Source organism: Acanthopagrus latus, chromosome 8, assembly GCF_904848185.1.
Source record: "Acanthopagrus latus isolate v.2019 chromosome 8, fAcaLat1.1, whole genome shotgun sequence".
Classification (NCBI taxonomy): Eukaryota; Metazoa; Chordata; class Actinopteri; order Spariformes; family Sparidae; genus Acanthopagrus; species Acanthopagrus latus.
Window position 1 is genome coordinate 8,901,596 of NC_051046.1, and position 20,175 is coordinate 8,921,770.

A 20,175-nucleotide genomic window follows, 5' to 3' on the forward strand; every position below is an offset into this window, starting at 1 on the left:
AAGTGATATATATTAAAACCTACAGCGGCGCTCCGATTGTATCAACTGCGCTGCACACAAAAAAGGTTGGGTTTTTTTGTTGTTGCAGTTGTCAAAATAGTGAACACTTTTTTAGTTCTGTTGCTTCAAGTGCATTTATTTTCATTTTGTGCCATCAACACACAAACTCCATCCAAAAAGTCTTTGTTCCTGCAGAAACTGTTTCATTAATACACATTACAGGTATGTAATAACAATCCACCGCCGTCAAAGTCACCTGTAAATAACAAAATGACACATTAGACGAACTACAAATTAGTTATTGGGGCGACCAGACGGAAATGAGCACTAATAAGACAGTTACTGTCATATATTGTTAGATTCTCATGTGTTTGAATTTGCTTTTCTGTTTTAACCAGTTGTATTCTACTCTCCTCTTATCTAATTCTCTCATGTGGTTTCTGGCACATTTGCAGTATGCTGGCATACAGCAGGGATTTTTTTTTCCCCCTTTGAAATGTTTTGACTGTGGTGTCATTTAAAAAAAAAAAAAAAAAAAAAAACTTTCATCATGCTTGGGTACCTAATCAATTGAAATTCAGCTGCCTTAGCCCCCCAAGCTTGGGTGTAACTTAGACCAGCTTTCATCAGCAGCTCAGCCTTTTAAAAAAAAAAAAAATGAAAAAACAGAAATCCTGCTATGATGAAATTTCCAGTTTGAAACAGATAGTCAGCTCCTCCACTGCGCTGTTACTGTATTTAAGGTACTGTAGTTTTCATGCACACAATTTGCACAATTATCACTCGATAGTTGGAGAATTAGTGGATATTTTTCATAGTTTATGGTGTAATGAAATACTTTGTGTGTCAGTCTTAGCAGGTGTCTGGTTTTGATCATCCTGGAGGTAACAAGATGATCAACCCCCCCTCCCCACACCCTCACCCAGTCCTAATTAGATTTCCTGCATTATAATGTTTGATGAAACCTCAAGGTTTTGGTCCCTTCTATCAAAACATTTCTGCAAATATAACACCCCCCCCACCTCCCCCGTTAACTCTTTGTGGGCCCCAGCATTACATAATTATTTCATATTTGCTATCTTCACCTCCATAGGGAAAATATTATCTGCAATAATCATTGTCATCATCATGATTCTCTTCGTGGTCTGTTGGCTCCAAATAAGTAATTTAGTTGTAAAGCAGCTTCATTTATTTTGCCTATTCATTTTTCTTCCTATCATATATCTAAATACAAATCTTCATTTTATAACTGACAGCTTATTACCTCTGAGCACATGCTGATAAATTTAATTCCAATGAGTTAGCTTCCATTTTCGGATCCCATTATCCACTAATGTGGCAGCAGCGTGTGGGAGGAGAGAGAAACTTACAGGACGAGAGCTTCAAAAAATAAAAAATACACGTCTTTACATACAAATGTAAATGTTTATATTATTATTATTATTATTTTGATAATTGCTGTGGTGACATTGTGTTTTTTTAATTTTAGGTTTGACATTTATTTTTACTTTTTTTACAAAAACGTGAATAACCTTTTTCTGAATTTATAGTTCAAAAAAGTGTATTTTTTTAAAAATGAAAACATTTATTTTGAAAAGTCTGCAGGTTTCAGGTTGTGATTTTTAAATCTGTTACTTTATTTCTCAGGGAGATTTAAGTTGGTTCTTTTTGTTTCTCTTTTAAATCAGAGCTTCAACCCTCCCACATAAGGCACAACTGTGAGTGTGTGAAATGTGAAGTGAGACTTTTTTTTTTTTTTTTTAGTGACCAGTGTTGTTTGGTTTGTGTTCCACTCCATTCAGGAACACAGGTCCTTCTATAAACACACACCTTGTAAGAGAGCAGCATTATGGCCACGGTTGGGTCTATGTTGGCAAAGTAAGGAAGTAAGTAAACAATTATTATTAGCTTTGATGTTGGCCTGAATGGCACTCAATTAACAATGTGGCTAATGAGCCCATTAAGGATGAAAGTGTTCTCAACAGGTATGAGAGGATACTGCTGTTTTTGGAGTCTCAGTTCTCAGCGTTGAATGCAGCATGAATAACGGTGCTCCTTTCTCAATCGCTTCAAAGGCCAAACCTCTACAGCCCAGAGAGCAGAGTTAAATAAAGGTTTGCTTGCAACTGGAAAACAAAAAAAAAAAATACTGACAGATTAATGTTTTCAGCATAAACAATTTTAGAAAAGCAAATATAACGGAGGAGCGGCAGAAGAATAAATAAAGTAATGCTGTTATGAAAATAAATAAATTCCCCTTTTTTTTTCGATTTTTTTGCAGCAAGGGAATTAAATCTTTTTTTTTTTCTTTTTCTCAGAAAGCCCCAAAATCAATTTGTGTATTTTTAAAAATTTTAACAAATCCTGCTTTAATTACATTTTAGTTAAAGCAAACAGGAGCTTGCCTCTGTCTAATAGTAATTACTCCGCAGTATAAATAGGGCTTGTCTGTTGCAAAGAAAGAAGAGTGAAAGAAAAGAGAGACTGTGAGGCTTTTTTTTTTCTGCAGCCCCAGCGTTTCCTCTGAAGGACTTCCCACTGAAACGCACTGAAAGCCTCACGCGTGGATTATTTCCACCTTATTTGCTGCTGGATTCCAAAAACCTCTCGTTCACTAGCAACACCAATTCTTTTATACCGACTGTCTCGTTTGACTGTTTGTTTTACACCCAGGGAACTGTGTGGTTTGGTTTTGTTGTTGTTGTTGTTGTTGTTGTTTTGTTTTTTTCAGGAATAAAATGAACATAAATGAATTTTTTTTTAAATTATGTTAAAATGTATCATTTCCCCTGTTCATCAGTAAAAAATGTGACCTTCTAACAAAAATGGATCATCCCTGTTGTGGCGTTGTTGTGAGGTTTTAATATAAAGTGGGATGAGGACAAATCTTGCGGTGTGACCTTTTATCCTTCAGATTATTATTTTTTAAAAAAACAGCTTTTATTTATGTGAAGGTGGAAAGAAAAAAATAATTTTGAAAGGGAGAAAAAAACAACAAAAAAAAAACAAAACCAACACTGCAGAAAAAAGGGGCAACAACCAGTATTTAAAAACAGTCAGCATGCCACAAAAACTGACAATAAATAAAGAAAAATGATACAACAGAGCGTTGAATGAATTTATCTATTTGTAAAACCTGCTTGTCTGCAGAAGTTTCCGAATGTTATCAGTAGTTTCAGCTCAAGAATGGCTTGAGGTGTTTTGAGTGTAAATCCGTCTAAAGCTGCCAGCACTGACATACACAGCATATGCTAAATACAGATAAGAGTATTTTTAATAGATCTGCAAAAAAGTCTCCCCACATAGCTCAATGGATGTGCTTTGAATGTAGTTGATAAGTTGGCTTAAGCTGAATGCTGTATCCCACTGCAACATTGTGCTACTGGGTGAGCCCATCACAAACTAGCCTTCCAATAAAGACCACTTCCAGGGGAGGGATTATAGAAAAGCCTTCGAGATCAGCTTCATGTCTTACTAGAGTTTCTGATTATAAATAGTGCTATGTTACAGGAAAAAAAAAACTGGCCATTGCCAAGGATCATATGGAGGAAAAAAAATATCTTTAAGCATTTTATTTACCTACAATGTCAAACTGAGAGGAAGAAGAAGGAGGAGGAGGAGGAGGAGGAGCGTGTCGGGGACATTTGGGTTTCTAAATTCCCCTATAATCATTTGTTCTCTTTGATTCTGAATTATTTCACTTTTTAATTATTTGCAAAATGTTTTTCTTTTAGTTTGATATATTGATAAGCAATAAAATAACATTTTATTCAGAGAGAAATCATCATCTTCTTCTTCTTTTTTAATGCAGCGTGGAAGTTGCAGGAGTAAGTTCCATTGTGCTCTCAAAGTTGCTGTGTTGGTCGGACTCTCCTGTGTATTAATTCATGTCTGCGCTCCGAGTCGGATGAACTCGGGTCGCGAACTTTGCCTCTTTATTATTTTAAAATGTGAGGAGGGAATTCTGCTCCTTCCACTTCTGTTTCTTTGCAATAACTAGTCTCCTGGAAAGCCCAACAGAAAATTCAAACGTTAAAATATCTGAAATGAAAGATGGATGGATGGATAGATGGATGGATGGATAGATGGATGGATGGATAGATGGATGGATGGATAGGGAGTTAGCGTCTTTGTTTCTCTTTAGCTTTCCTTCAGGTCATCTGATTATGTGGCTGAAGAAATGAGAGGGGGCAGATAAGCCTCTTTTATGCTTCCAAGCCACTTAAAGAGCTGAAGCACCAGCTTCTGTTGCTACACTGCGAGGGGAAGAAAACAAGTCATTTGTCTACAACAAAATGGCCTCTCTCTCTTTAAAAAAAAAAAAAAGAGTGTGTTTGAATATATACTGTGAGCTCTGGCTCGCCGCTTTGACATCCAACTTGGTTCACTTTCACAGCATCTTTATGACTCAGAAATGTAAAACGATGTTCGATAACGTCAGATAAACCTGCTGGATTCAATTTAATTCGGTATTCCTTTTTAGTTGAACTCTTATTTTGCTGTTTCAACCCGCTCTTCGTTAATAACCTCCGAACACTTTCCCTTCGCATTATTGCTAATTTCAGAACTAGAGAGTAAATGTTTGTACATGCAAATTTTTTTTTCATTGGCTTGACTCTTTGGTTGCGCAGCAGATAAAATAGAACTCTAAGATTGTGTTTTATTCAGTAATATGGAAATGTCCTCAGTTCCCTGCTATATGTCACGAGGGCATCTCTTCTCTGCCTCCTTAATAAGGTAGTTCTACAGGCCTCTACTGTAATATATTTCACCAATAAAGCAATTCCAAAGCTAGCCTGGCCTTTTGACCACCACTGAGAACGTGGAAAGCAGCAGGCCGCCTTTGCTAACTAGGCTTACTCTCTAATATTAGATACCTGTCCCCTGGCTTTTCAGAGGGGGGCTTAGCAGTTGATATTTTCATTTGGTCCTGCCAAGATGCGACACCCCCGCTTTAATCTTGTGTTTGACGTTAAGCGCTCTGTTCATGAAAAGTCTGGGTGAACTTCAACCTTAGGGTGGTGCTGTCATACAAAAATGATGTGGTGGGGGAGTGAGGCTGGCTGGTCTATCCTTGACCTCTCCCATTGGCCTGCCAAAGTCTTTCCCCTGCCCTTCTTAATCAGGTGGGACCCCTTCCCTTTTAGAGTGGAAGATAGTATATTCTTCTGCATCCAGCTGCGTCTTTTATACTAACTGGCACAGATGTCCGCGGATAAAGACGCAGCAGAGGAAATCTTGGGAGGAGGAGAGCGATGCTGCTGTGTGCTTTTATAATAGCACGCAGAGGTCCATAAAGAAAAGTGTCGATTTTAGAAAAAAAAGTCAATAACATCAGTTTAGTATCAAGAAACAATTTGGAAAACTAGTCTCTTTGATAGGTTTTTTTTTTTTTTTTTTTAATTGAAGAAAACGGCTAAATAAATCCAGTGTTGTCGTATTTGGAAGAATATTGCAAAGATTAATGGCCTCAGCCGAGTTTACTCTGTTGTCGAGAGGCAATTACTTTTCCTTATTTCATCAGAGCTGCAGAACATCAGTCTACATTTGCAAGTGTTAGACATGTTTGAAAATATCAGGAGGGAGAGAGGGACACGGAGCAAAGTAGGAGCGGACTAATGAATTTCCCATGATGGGTAACTACCCCTTCATTCAGCCGCAGGTATTGTGCGCTGGCTTCCATGTTAGCATTTATCGCGGCGTTGAGGACAAACAAGCCACTTCTCTGCAATCGTTAAGATGAGTTTCCCTACTGATTGATGTGTGGAATCAATTGCTCCCCATAGCATCCATGTCAGTCTATTACCACACTGCCTGGTAATGATAGGCTGTTCCCCACAAGATTATAGAGCTCTGTCACAAAGCAACAAAGACTTGCTTCCCTGCGTCTGACCTGGTCTGCTATAATTGAGAAAAGCTTCATTTCTACTCTGACGGTAAACAGGGAAAAAAAATTACAATGTTGATGGAAGGATGTTTTTATTATATTTAAAAATAGTGATTTTTTTACGCTGTAATGTGATGAATTATTGATGATCGCGTTACTGAATATAAAATTGATTTTTTTTTCTTTATTTATTATCTCTGTGCGCCTGGACAATAAAAAAAAAGTCTGTATTATCCCTTCAAGATTTTTTTTCTTTGAAACTTGCTAAACTATAAATTTGCAACCTTTTTTTTTTTACTTTTTTTTTTTTACTTTAATGTTAAAGAAACAATCTCAGCGGGCCAGGGGATCACATTCAAAGCAGATCTCAGATCAGAAAAAAAAAAAGTCCACGCTTTCCAATGCAAACATATTTGAAGTCATCAAAACAACAGGTGTTTTTCTTCTCGAAAATACCCCTCTGTGTAACTGTCCTTTTTTTTTGTCATGTGAATACACCACAGCTCTCTTACTGCCAAGCTGACTAGCATCCAACCCAGCAAGTGCCAGCAGCATTGCAACTCATTTAGTTTGTGGCCCAGGGATGCAGCACACAGCCCTGATCCTGATTACACATGATCAAAGATGAGTTCTTCAACAATTTGATTATATATTTGAGCTCGCCTGTGTTCCCTCTAAAACAACTAATTGAACGGAGTTTTGCCACGACAATTGGCATTTTTCTCTTCGGGTCGACCTCAGTCGTTGGAGCAGGACTACAGTAACGCGCTGCATTTAATTACCTACAGTGAAATTTGATTATCAGAAAATATGGCGCATATCAAGTGATTTCCTGCCCTTAAGTAATATTTTTCTGTGCAGTCGGAGTTGGAGAAAGACGACATGGGAACTTCAGTCAAGACAAAAGGCGCGAGCTAATGAGACTGGTTAGTGATTCAAATTTATGGAGATTTTATTAATTACAGACACCTATCTTTCATCTGTGCCATTTGGTGGTGAAGTAATTAAAACCAACAATGACGGTCCCAGCGGTGGAAAAAGCAAACAAGATCAAAGAAAAGCGGAGCGGTGAGGAGAAAGTCCTGTATATACTGAACGGGCCTGGCCGTGGGCAACAGGGCCTCATTAAAGTCAGACTGTGTTGATCATCAATTAACCTGCTTTGTTTTGCTTCTGATTTCAAACTTGCGTAACACCACTTTTCCTCTGCTCTTCAGTGATTAAGGGTTTGCGCATAATGTTTGGCTGGAGGTGACCAAGGCACATCATAAGTGCTGCCTGGTGTCACAGTGGGGCAACTTTTGATGGGTTGATTGGAAAGGACAATTGACCCAGTGGAGTCTCGCTGGCCTTGCAGCATATTAAATCATACATTTTCTGCCTCAAAACATCATCATCAAGATCATCTCCTGTTGACCTTATTATTCTCCCAAACTATGGACCAAAAGAAAAAAAAAAGAAAAAGAGCTGGTAGCTGATTGTTCTCATCTCTACTCCAACAAACCAGAGGTGGCAGAAGTACACATATCCTGTACTCAAGTAGATGTACAGATGCTTGTGTAGGAACATGATTCAAGTTCTTTATTCAAGTAAAAGTAAGAAAGTACAGGTTCTGAAATGTAAGCAAAGTATGAAAGTGTACCTCTAAACATTTCTACGGGCCATTTTTAGTGAAAAGCTAAGCCAATCTCGCTTCATATGAATATAATTCAAAGACTATTAAAGAATCAGTAGGATTTATCCAAGCTGTTCGTAAACACACCACATTTTGTGTCTGTAAAATGTTGTAAATAATCAATTGAATTCCTCTCAAATGCAGTAAATGTGGAGTATAAAGTACAGATAGTTGTGTTAAAATGCAGGAAGTAAAAGTAAAAAGTTGTCAGAAATGAATAAAATAATCATAGAAATACTCAAGTAAAGCACAGATATTTGAGAGAGCCACTTAAATACAGTGACAAAGTACTTCATCACATTTTGTTTTGCATTGTGTTTAAGCACGTACAACATAGCAATTTTTAATCTTTAAAAATCAAACTGTCCTCAAACCAAAAAAAACACAATTTCACACAGTTTCACTGAAGTAGCCACCTTCCTAGCATCCAACAGGGTTTTGGGGACCTTGTTCTCCTCAAGAATGTCTTTTACCATGGAAAGATGTCAAATAACTCACTAGAGTTTGCATTATTACCTCGCTCATATCGTAATTATAAACTTTTTTTTTCGTTCACCTTCAACTGAGCACTGAAAGTTCAGCGAGCGTTTGACAGTGTTCAGATCAACCACTGATCGAGATATTCAGGTTGTTTAATTGACTCGGACTGTAAAGTTAAGATTACCGCTCACACTGGCGGAGTGGATCACTACATCTCACCGCTCACAAAGACCCATCAGAGGACCTGTGTGGACAACAAATGGACGGACGGTCTTAACTTTTATTACAAGCACCGGAGGTCATATTTAAAATGAGAGATTAGCTGCTCATCACAATATTGGTGGATTATCAACTACCTGCAATGAAAGCAGACCCCTGGCTGCGGGTCGATAAGAGTTTGACTGCATTTCGAATTAATTTTCCTCAGCTTAGAGAGCCGGACTCCTATCTTGTTATTGATCACAGCGTTAATCCATAACCGAGCTCATCCTTTCCCCCGCGGAACGAGCAGGAAAATATAAAACGATCATTGTGGAGGACTCTTGACTCTGTGTAAAAGAAAAAAAAAACCTGGAACCGACTAAGAAGTGATTAGAGTTCATTATTCAAGAAGACACTCCCAGACTGTTGTTTCACAGTTCATTTTTGTATTGATCCGTCTTTATTGCCCTTTCTTTAAAAAAAAAAAAACATTTATTCTGCTCCGTGTTCCTTTTGGTCTGGGTGGTGTTTATACATGATGAGTGATTGATTTCCCCGACAGGCAGGAACACTTCACACCTCAGCGCCAGTCTCTGTTTGTCTTCTCCAAGAGAGGGACCTCCACCGCGGATGAAATTTAGTCCCGACCTCTGGCCTTTGGGGTTCAGCGTTTGCCTCCAGTCCAGTGACCACAAACAACTCCTGGATTGCTGTAAATGTCAGTGCAGCGGCGTCTCCACCCTCTCCCCTGTGAACCATAGGGCTGCACTCAACCTGCACTAATAGGACACTTTCATGAGCGCTCCATTATCAGTTATGCTGTATTTGATATCTCAGGTTTCCTCCTCATGACGCCCCCGTAAACTGGACGGCTGTCATCAAACAAAGAGCAACAAGGGGTCTGCCTGGAGCTCTTCTTCAGGCCCTGCCGACTTTAGATGTGGCAGGACCCAAAAATATGAATTTTTGTGAGTCATTCGCATTTTATCCTTCAAGATTTCAGACGCAGAGTTTAAAAGAAAAAAAAAAAACGAGTGCAGGGCGAGCCGCTGGGAGCGACCCATTTAGCACACAAAGCAGCTGGTGCTATCACAAGGCTCGGTCATAATAGATTAATTGGATTCTGAAGGGAATGGATCTCTGAATTCATGTTCTGAAGACACTGGTTGTAATGCATCCCGTTTTGAAGCACTTTGGCTCACCCTTCCCCCACCCATAAACACACACGCTCCCTTTTTCTCTCCTCTCTCGGGCCTCCCGAGGTTGGTGTCTCTGCGTTAGGACTCCATTGTTGCCTACTGCTGGATAATGCCCTTATTAATTGTACCTCTTTGTAAGGTGTCAGCTGTAGCCTCAGATTGAGATGGATGGATCTCTGGAGTCCGCTCCCTGGCCCTCCACAGACGCCCTATCTCTGCACAACACACAGATGCAACAGTGAGTGCTGCCACGCTACGACTAAAAGCTGAGATATAACAGGCTTCTTTTTTTTTTTTTTTAATTATTCCACCCAAAAAAGAGAGAAAAAAAAACAGAGAAACATGTTTCCAAAATGAAAAAGCCCTAATTCTGTCATTCCTGAGGTGAGCTAGCATGTGCCGCGCTTTAATTATCCGAATATCTGAGCATACGACTCATAGCGGCGATGAAATATCTCTTTTTATTGATTATTTTAGTGTGTTGCAGGAATACCGCTTAATTAGGTGGATTGAAGCCTCCGTGAGATCAACAGCATTAACATCAAATCCTTTCCCTCTCATTAAAGGAAACAGAGTCAATTTAATTAATGCATATTAATCCCCACTGATGCTCATTTTAGCTTTAAAAAAAAGAAGAAGAAGCTGAGGCGAGGCGGTGTCGACTTCACATTCATCCATTTAAAAGAAATAAATAAATGAATACAGGTGTGATCACTTTTTGAATCGACATACGCAAACTCTCATCGTCTTTAGATTAATTAACTGAATTACAGGTGAGGGGCACAACCTGCCGACAAGATAAACATTTTTGGATGTTTATTTATTTATTTATTTATTTATAAATGTATTTATTTATATTTTTTTTATCATCAATGTTCATTGATTTCACTTAGGGCCAGGCAGTGATTCAACAGTATGATTTGTTGTCTTGCAGTGTGATCTCTGATATAAATAATTCAAATTTTACGTAATTTTTTCAAAGTTAAAGAATTTATTGGCTTTAATGGGATATTTTAGAGATTTACGTTTAAAATGGCAGATACCAGTATCAACATAATCAAGATGTCATCCTCCTCCTGCATCGATTCCACTGATATTGATGCCATAACTCCTCCGCTGGATGCTCCCCGCTGTTTGCTCTCTTAACACGGCTCCATCGACCCCGGTCATCACGGTCACACAGTTAACCAGGATGCTGGAAGTTAGAAATGAGCTGACCTGAAGCCCCTCGATGACATGTTATAGTAACTGTCATTGATAGGTGGTAAATGATCAGTTAATTAAGCGTTAGATAACAGTTACTTCACTGTTTATTAAGCAGTTGTTTAATGTAAAGGTGCTGCAGTTGTATATCATTCTTTTTTAAAAGGTTAATAAATACGGTGATGTTCATCTGTGGACATTATGAAGTTACAACTGATGTTCATAAACATTTAGAAGCGCTCAATAAATAGTTGAAAAGGCATCTTATTGTCTGTTAACAGTGAAATAACTATTTACTAGAGTTAATTAACGATCCATTGAACATTTATTCGTGTTGCCCTTGTATCCAACTGTTAAAGAATAGAAAAAATCAGTTGTTATATTTCAGAGGAATTGGACGTCTTTCTTTCCTGCCACTACTGCTGAGCTCTTGAGCAAGGCAACTTATGGCTACACTGCTCCGGTCAAGCTTCTCTGCTCCTGAGCAGTACTGATGTTGAAATAATAAATGAAAGTAAAACACACACAAAAAAAGCGAGAGGTGGAGGCTTTTATCCACATCCACATATTTAAGAAGAAAACAGTTAAAATGTTGTAACACAAATTATACAGATCCTTTTTTTTTTCTTATGTCACTCCTTCTTAGAACGCCAAATTCCTCGACGTATAATTCTTTCAAAGCACTTCATCCGCAGTTCTTCTCTGAAACAATACGCTAACCGCACAGGCAGGAGACTGAAGTAGGGAGGGGAGGAAGGGAAGAAAAAAGAAAAAAAAAAAAAAAAGAAAAGAAAAAGCCCAGACCAGAAAATGGAGATCCATTCCCTTCAGATCCCATTTAGAGAGGCCCTGCACATTTTTAAAGTGTCAATTGTTTTTGTCTCTTGAAGTGTAGATGGAATGTTTGAATTCCAGTATTAACTGTAGTGCCTGCTGAGTTAAATTATGGTCCCTGGGCTGTGGGGTGGGAGTAATCAATAAGAATACACGAGGCAGTGTGTAATGTGTCTGCTCCTAGCAGCAGGGACACTGTCCCCCTTACCCTGTCCCCCAGCAGGTTAGATAAATATGATACTGAAACAGGGCACACTGGATTATATGATATCAATGTAGAATCAGGGAAGTGCTATTACACTCCCCTAGCCCACTGTGAGTACTATTGACAAGGTTGGCTTTGAACACGGTAGTGTACTGCTCTCTCTCTCTCTCTCTCCCTCCCTCTGTCTCCTCTCTCTTTTTTCCTCCCTCTCTTTCTTTCTCTCTGCTTAATGTGAAGAACCACAGGAGGAGAGAGGATCCATATTTCACTTAGCTTTGATTAAAATGGCTGTTTTATGCCTCCGCCTTGAAGTTGTGTTCATCGCACCCCACAAGTTAATCTGTGAAGGGGGGGTTGCGGGGGGGGGCTCGCTGTGATCACCATTTCCACATTTCCAGATGTTTCTTCTTTTTTTTGCGTAAAGGGGCCTGATAACATAACCCACAATCAATACACGTGATTGGATTTTTCCCTGTTTTCCTGGTTTGGCGTTCACAACTTCTCCCTTTGTCAAATTTCCGCCCAATTAAACCGGCCGTTGTTGTTTGTCTGCTCGTACAGTAACCTCATATCACTGATCTGCTCCCGGACTATTGATTAGCTCTCTCCCCTCCCTCCTCCAGCGGTGAAAGGATCAAACCTGGCATGTCTTGAAAGGCCATTATCAGCGTCCACTCCAGATAACCTGCTACAACCTGATACAGCCCCTTCTCTCAGGTCTCAACCTCTCTGCCCTCTCCAGCCCTCTAACCTCTCTCTACCCCTCCCTCCTCCTCCACCTCCTCCTCCTCCTCCTCCAACCATCATTATCATTCGTCTGTTAAATGACACGCAGGTCAAGGAAAAACTGCAGCGTGTTGATGTCTCACATGTGAATAATCCATGTCGCTGCAAAATGTCATGCTTATCGGGGGGGGGGGGGGTTGAGCACCAATGGCAAGTTTAAGAGATTTACAAATTAAAAATATACTTTTCTTTTTTTTTCAGAGCATTGTTTTAAGAAGAAAAGAAGAAGGAAAAAAACACTTTCATGGCAGACACCAGGCAAATTCAATTAAAGGTTTATAGCAGCAACCCCACCACCAATCACTCGTTCTGTGATTTCAATTAAAACCCCCCAACAAGTGTGCAGGGGTCCTGGGTTTGTTGTTACACTTTCCAAAGAGCATTTTGCATTCTGAGGGAGGAAACCCTGGATATGAAAGCATTTTCGGGGGGCCAGGTATTAGTGACATCGCGGTTGCTTCTCGCACAAAAGATTTGGCAGAAGCTAATTTGCATAAAGGTCAGAGTCAAGCTCCTGATGGAAGTTGTGCAGCATCCCCGTCTCTTAGCAACACTCCTCTCCCCCCTTTTTTTTTTTCTTTTCCTTGCGGCGTCTGTGTTGAATCGACTGGTCCTTGGCACTCATCTTTTCACCAAGAAAATTCATAATGAAAATGCCACCCGACAACCTGCATCTATCACGGGGAGACACTCCCCACATCTCCCTCTTGGGTTGCAATACTTTTTTTTTTTACACTGAAATTAATAAAAATCAGGGCAGTGTTTTAATGGAGGCTGTGACCGCCGCCGCCGTGTGTGTGTGTGGTGTGTTTGTGTCTGTGTGTGTGTGTGTGTGTGTGTGTGTGTGTGTGTGTGTGTGTGTGTGTGTGTGTGTGTGTGTGTGTGTGTGCGTGTGTGTGTGTGTGTGTTTGTGTGTGCATGCTCCTGCTCACAGTTTTCAGAGACTTTGGTTGTAGTGGGAGTGGGGGTGGGGGTGGGGGTGTGGTGGTTGGGTGGGTGGGTGGGTGGGGGTAAAAACATGTTTATTAAGAATTGTGCCAAGATTAGAGGCAAATTAGCAGGTAATTGGAGACACCTGCAAAACAAAAGGGGAGGATGGAGAGGTGGTAGTGTGGAGAGTGATAAAGGAAGAGATTGGGGCTTCTGGGCTGGCCTCCACCCATTTATTGGTGGGGTGTGTGGTGGTGGGTGGGGGGGCGTTTAAAAAGAGGGGATTTGGTATGTTGAGAAAATGACTTTTGTCCTGTGCCATGGTGACAGGATCCAGATGCTGCCAAGAGATGTTAATAGAGGGTCAAATTTTGGACAATAGTATCCATCACTGCTTTCACAACTGCCTCCGTCCTCCGAGCTGAACCGCTTTCCTCTGGTTAAAAAGAAGAGATGTGCTCCAATTACTGTTTCTGGCAAAGGCAGCCAGCCATAAACTATACTGTAATTACCGCCCTGCTGATGATTTCTATCATCTTTTTGGTCACATGTGGTCTTTTGCCCGGCGCGTTTTTCAACTTTGCGTGAAGAAAAAGGACAAAAAAAAGGTCAAATCATACACGTTTTGTTTTTTTTTCATCGCCCACTCCTTCACATCCTGCGCGTCATTCTACGTAGCACAGGTCTTCATCCCCTCCCCCCCTTCTTCTTCTTCTTCTTCTCCTTCTTCTTCTCGTCAACAACATCCCAAAGTCATGACAGGTGCTGGGCGGACATTAAACCTGCTGCTGTTTTTTTCTTTTTTTTTTTTTTCTGTCTCCAAGTCCTTACGCCGCGTTTCACGACTCATTTTCCAGGCAGAGTCTGGCTCTGGAGGAGCTGCTGCCTGAGGAAATGTCTCTGCGCACTGGGAATTATTTCAGCTCTCCCTGCTGTTGCACCAGATACACTAGAGCCCCTCAGCCGGCCACTGACACTGGAGCAATTAATACTGACGACGCATGATGTCTAAAATCATTATCATCATCATCATCATCATCATCATCATCATTGTTGTTATTATTATTATTATTATTATTATTATTATTATTATTATTATTATTATTATTATTATTATTATTATTATATTTAAAGAATAATTTAAAGAATATTTGGGATATCTATTCTTAGATTTAGGTTGCAGATTTTGATTTTAAATGTAAAACAAAAGTACAAATATGAAGTAAATCATTTTAAAAAGCTTCGCTGCTCCATCTGGACACGGTTTTTACGCGCTTGGCCACGTGCGCACTGTGACACCTCTGGATTTAATTATTTTTACCTTAATGTTGCTTTATTTGTTTGTTTATTTATTTACTTATGTATTTATGTATTTATTTATTTATTTATTGGATTATTGCAGCAGAGCCTTTTTTAAATTATCGACGTTATTATTATTTCATGATCTCCTGCGATGACTCCGCACGGAATAGTCCTTCAAACATTCTCTCAACCTTTTTGTGATTTCTGTTTATATTATCACATTTTTCCTCACTAAAAAAAAGAAAACAAAAAAAACTCCAACAACAACAACAACAGCAGCAGCAGCAGCTGAAGAATCGGAGCTTCCAGCGCTGTCGCCGCTCCTGTGTCCGACACCGTCAGTATCCCAAGTGAACAATGAGCCTCTTCCTCTCCTCTCCATCTCCCAGCGCGCTCTTCCCCGCTGCCAGAGGTCGTCCACTTCTGTGGCGCTGCTGCACCGACTCCAACACAACCAAACCACTAATTGTCACCCTTTAATAGCGACTTAATTCGCTCCCTGAGGCTCCCGCGATGCTGCGTCAAAAAAAAAAAAAAAATTGCAAATAACAAACCTTTTGTTGAAGCCTATCGATTGATGCACGTGTGTGTGTGTGTGTGTGTGTGTGTGTGTGTGTGTGTGTGTGTGTGTGTGTGTGTGTGTGTGTGTGTGCGCGCGCACCTGCTCTATCTGTCCATCTCGGGATCATGGACACACCAAGTAGGTCTAATTTTCTGAGACGTTCAGTTGGGATATGTCTCAATTGGGACCGAGATCAGAGGCTGTGATTGTCTATTGGTTGAGATTGGGTCGCTCGGTGCAATCCTGGGAACTTTCATTGCAATCCGCAGATTGTAATGATGGAGAGCCCTCGATGTGGCAGCGCTGATTACATCAGCCGGTCTCTGTGTCTACCTTTCATCCCAGGTGTTTATTCGTTTCTGCGCGCGGCCACAAATAGCCACCGCTTCTATACGTCTCTGTCAGCGCTCATACAGGGACGGACTGCGCGTCCAGATTAACAGTGCGACACTTTCATTACACACATTTTTATTTTTTCATTTTATTCCCACCCTCCTCCCTGTTCATTTATTGATCTCAGTGCGCAGTTGGCGTTAAAACATATCCAGATGTTTGCATTGTGCGTTAAAATACATTTCTCGTTTCCTATTGGCTGCTGTGTAATTATATATGCAGCAAGTATATATTCATTTGTTGTCTGAGTGGAAGTTGAGGGCAGGAGGCTCCTCCTTCACACGCAAAGTTACCAAAAATGTTCAGATCCGTTACTTAAGTTTCTTAAATTCAAGTGTAAAATATAAATACTAAGAGTCCTGTATTTACAATGGGACTTATGGATGTGTGCTATTAGAGAAATACACTCAAAGTATTAAAAGTAAATGACATAATTCAGATGAAATACCTGCTGAATGTTTAATATCAGGACATACATTAATGGATTATTATGAGAGATGCATTGATGTGTAGAATATATTACTATACTATATTTGAGGTGAAGCTTTAATTATTTTATTATTTTATTTGTTGGGTAGTTTAGATTTTAGTTCTATAAAGCTGTGTAATACATTTTAATCATGGGTTTATTCTGAAATGTAACAAGTAGAAAATACAATATTTCCATGAGCATGACTGTACTTAACTGCAGAGTACTCAAGTAAAGCTACTAAGTTACTTTCCACTACAGTTATATACAGTCAAAGTCACATCACAGCGGAATTATCTGTTGTTATGTGACTGTGTTGATGTAAAATCTGATTCATTTCTTTTCTCCTTCTTTATCTAGTCGCTGTTCAAAGGATGGATTCCTCCTGTTGCACCTCCAGAGTAACCCGCCAGGTAAACTACCCATTATAGATGGTGTTTACACTGGGGACACTGAAATGGACATTACTTAAAAAACCTTATTTGTTAAAATTGCTCTGCTCGCTCCAAGAAATGTCGAACGAACCAGAAGCCGTCTCTTGCCATCAGCACCTGCAGCTGAAAGTGTCTGCGGATGATTCTGATCCAAAATCTTAAAAGAAAATGAACTCCAGGAATTATTCTGTAACAGTTCAAACATTGACTTAAGCTAACGCAGCAGCCTACAGCACGTGAAGATGAGCTGGTGTTCTTCATTAGACCACAGGTGTGATTACAGATACTGTGAAATCAGAGTGTGATACATCAGGCGGGCTGACGAGCTAGCCGGCTATAGACCGGCTGACGGTTTGCGAACATAAATCATTGCGGCGTATTTGCTGGATTTTTAGTGTACATAATAAGATGGTGATTCACAGCACAGTGCTGCTTGCTGAACATTGTCTCCATCCTTTATTTTCCATGCGATCCCCCAATTAAATCACCTAAAATACTATTTAAAAATGTTTTTTCCTCAGTATTCAGACCCTTTATTTGAGAAAAAGTAAACAGATAAATGCTCCATTGCAGCTGTGAAGTCAATGAAATGTAGAAAATATGCTAAAAAGTAAAAGTACACATCATGCTGAATGGCCCCTTGCAGAATATCACAGACATATATCAAATCAAACATGATATTAATCGTCATTATTACTGATAGACTGACATCAATACCATGTTTTCATGCTGTATGCTGACCGTTCACATTGGGCAGTTTAATCTAAAACACTTACTTAAACTCATACGTTTTGTATGTAAAATCAGTGTTTTAGTGCACCTGTCAAATATCTATAAGTAACATTTATAGCCACTCCTCAAGTAAACTACAAGAGCTTTAAAAATAGCCCTCACATGAAGTATGAAGTAGATCTACTCAGTTACTGCCCCCCTCCTCCTCCTGCAGCTGACAATAAATCACACTCATGTGTCTGCAGGTTGTGATCACTATCAGCATGTGATTTCCAGCATGTTCTTATGAGAACCATCTCTGTGACATATGGAGATGCTTCCTCCCACAGCCACACCTGACTGATCCTCTCCTCCCTCACTCTCCCTCTCTCTCTCCCTCTGCACAGATGATATCACACAGCTGACTGCGACAAGATTCCCAAACGGCCCTCCTTTACAGTGAAACATGTCATCCGACCATGTCCGACCCGGCTAAACCCAAATATTGTGCATTGTTGGTAAAGAGAGGTCAGGAAGAAAACCGGCGAGTCGGGCATTTCGGGGCTGTGTTCCCCAATTAAGTATTCATGAAGCGAGGTATAGCTTTACACGACACTGGTAGTTCCGACCGCACCTCCACCCACCACCACCACCACCTCCTCCCTATGTGTAATGCTCATGCTTCCATCCCCCCCCCCACCCAACAGCAGACAGGCTATCATTCCTAGTGTACTTCCAGCAATGATACCAAAAAGGTTTTTTTTTTTTTCTTTTTTTTTTTTTTCTGGTCAAGCCAAAGAAAGGTCACTCTAATAATACCCAAGGTCAGTGGTGGGAGCCAGCGAGTCTCCCAGTCATTATTCATTTGTTCACAGAGTTAATGACAGTTGCAGGGGGACGAGGAACTTGGAGCCAGTAGCCATGTGATGTCATCAACACATGCCAGGGGATTATGAGGGCAGGCAGGGGACAAGAAGTGTGGATTATACAGGGAGGAGGAAAAAAAAAAAAAAACACAACACAACCTTTAACTGTTCCGTCATCCAACTATCCATGTTTACTGCTGGAGATATGACAAAACGCATGCCGATATCTCTGCAGCGAGGAGGCGACGCTGCCAAATAAGAAGGATAAAGGAACCTTTTAATAGTGCTTTTTTTTTTATTGAGGGAGATTTAACGTGTTTGATGGCCTCGGTCTGATGAGAGAACGTGCGGGTTTTTTTGTTTTTTTTGTTGTTTTTTTTAATTCATTCGCAGTCTTTTCGGTAGATGACTGTAACGCTGTGGATGTTTTGGTGGCGCGAGGTGATCCAGCTGTCATGTACCTCCCTCCCCAAATTACAGTATTTCGCATTCGCCACATTACATATTATGGTGCGCCAAAGTTAAGCACAGTAACAACAGTGGCAGGAGGGGGGAGGAAAAAAAGAAAAAGCTGTAGCCCGTTTGCTTTCACACACACACACACACACACAGAATGAACAATGAACACACCTTATTCAGTCATTGGCAGCGCACACTGAACAATGAACCCCTCCCTCCTGTCTAGCACCATGTCTGATAATGACCACATCCAGCCTCCACTGATAGCGCTCTTCTTCTTTTTTATGACCTACATGAGCATAAATATGGCTCGGATGAAGCATTTCTCGCCGAGGATACTGAGAATATGATCAGCTGTGCACGTGCGAGGCGACGGGAACCCGCGCCACATGTTGCATATGTGTACGGTACCTGCTGGTCACTTGATCTGTGAAGTGAAGGGATGTGGGTTTTTCTTTTTTTTTTTTCTTTTGCTTTCTGCACCAGAAAAAGGGAGAAACGCTCCATATGTTGTTTTGTGTAAACAACATTTAGTCAAACTCTTTCGTTGCAAAGCAGAGTGCACGCCTCGTCTTTCTTTCCGCCACATCTGCCGAGTGATTAGAAAGAAAACAACCTGCATTTTTAATAAAATTACGCCCTTTCCTCGCCTTTGTCTCGTTCCACCTAACATGCAGATACAGTAGATTCCCTGTTTGAGCGTAAGGTCAGGGTATAAATATGAGCTGCGTTTTGCATTACTTTCAGATGAGTGAAGCTGTCAGACCAATAATATGAGCTTTCAGTCCTACTTTCTGCCACTTATCCCCCATTCTAGGACCAAGGGGTCATGTGAAAATTGAAAGTGACAGTCAAACCAGCATGTTGAACAGGCTGATTGGACTAAGCTGTCATGGCCCAGATCAGAGCTCTTTAACACCAGGGCCTAGCAGAGGTCGTTTCTGTTGGAGATCCCAGCGAAGTGAAGGCCAGTTCGTCGGAGAAAACTAAAAGAAAAGTTGTTTTTAATCCACCATCTGAACAGCCATGGGGATTTGGAGCAGTGATTAAACGCATGTGATTAGCTAGAAAGACAAAGTTTTAGGAAGTTGTTTGAAAAAAAAAAGAAACTAAAGAAAAACTTGAGGAATACTATTAACAACAAAAACAAAAGCTTGAGAGTTCACTGCAGGTCGCCTCTCTCAGACAGGATTCAGATGAATGAAGTCCAGCGTGGGTTTTTCTTTTTCCTCCTTTCTGATCATTTGAATGAAAATGTTTGTATCACCTGTTTTAGCGGATGATTTAATGAGCCGATGACGCTGTCACATGAAAGATCTTTCTTTCTTTTCTTTTTTTTTTTTACTTCGTCGAAAGCATCCCCTGTCAATTTATATTTCATTTCATATGCAGCATTGCATGAAGCTCCGTCAAAAGCAATCAGCTCGCCGTCATCCATTCAGATGATAATAAATCACGTCATTATCACTTTTACCAGGGTCCATCTTTGAAACAGAGGGGAGAATGAAATATTTTTGTCAGGTGGAAGAATAACTTATGATCCTTTTATGTCCCGCTGAGAACCCTTGAAAATAATAAT

At 40.3% G+C, this 20,175-nt stretch overlaps 1 long non-coding RNA gene across 5 annotated transcripts in view; it reads left to right on the forward strand.

Annotated features, from left to right (window-relative positions):
- The window catches only part of LOC119025055, a 114,740-nt gene extending 96,818 nt beyond the window's left edge, over nucleotides 1-17,922 (forward strand). For 2 of the 5 annotated variants that reach the window (XR_005076678.1, XR_005076682.1), the window contains 2 exons: nucleotides 16,487-16,539; nucleotides 17,679-17,922. This is a non-coding gene — a long non-coding RNA (uncharacterized LOC119025055). Of the gene's footprint in view, nucleotides 1-1,802; nucleotides 1,887-1,985; nucleotides 2,271-2,509; nucleotides 2,857-9,581; nucleotides 9,676-16,486; nucleotides 16,540-17,678 lie in introns of those variants that run through there. The other 3 variants (XR_005076680.1, XR_005076679.1, XR_005076681.1) reach the window with 3 other exon arrangements.
- Nucleotides 17,923-20,175: the final 2,253 nt, after the last annotated feature.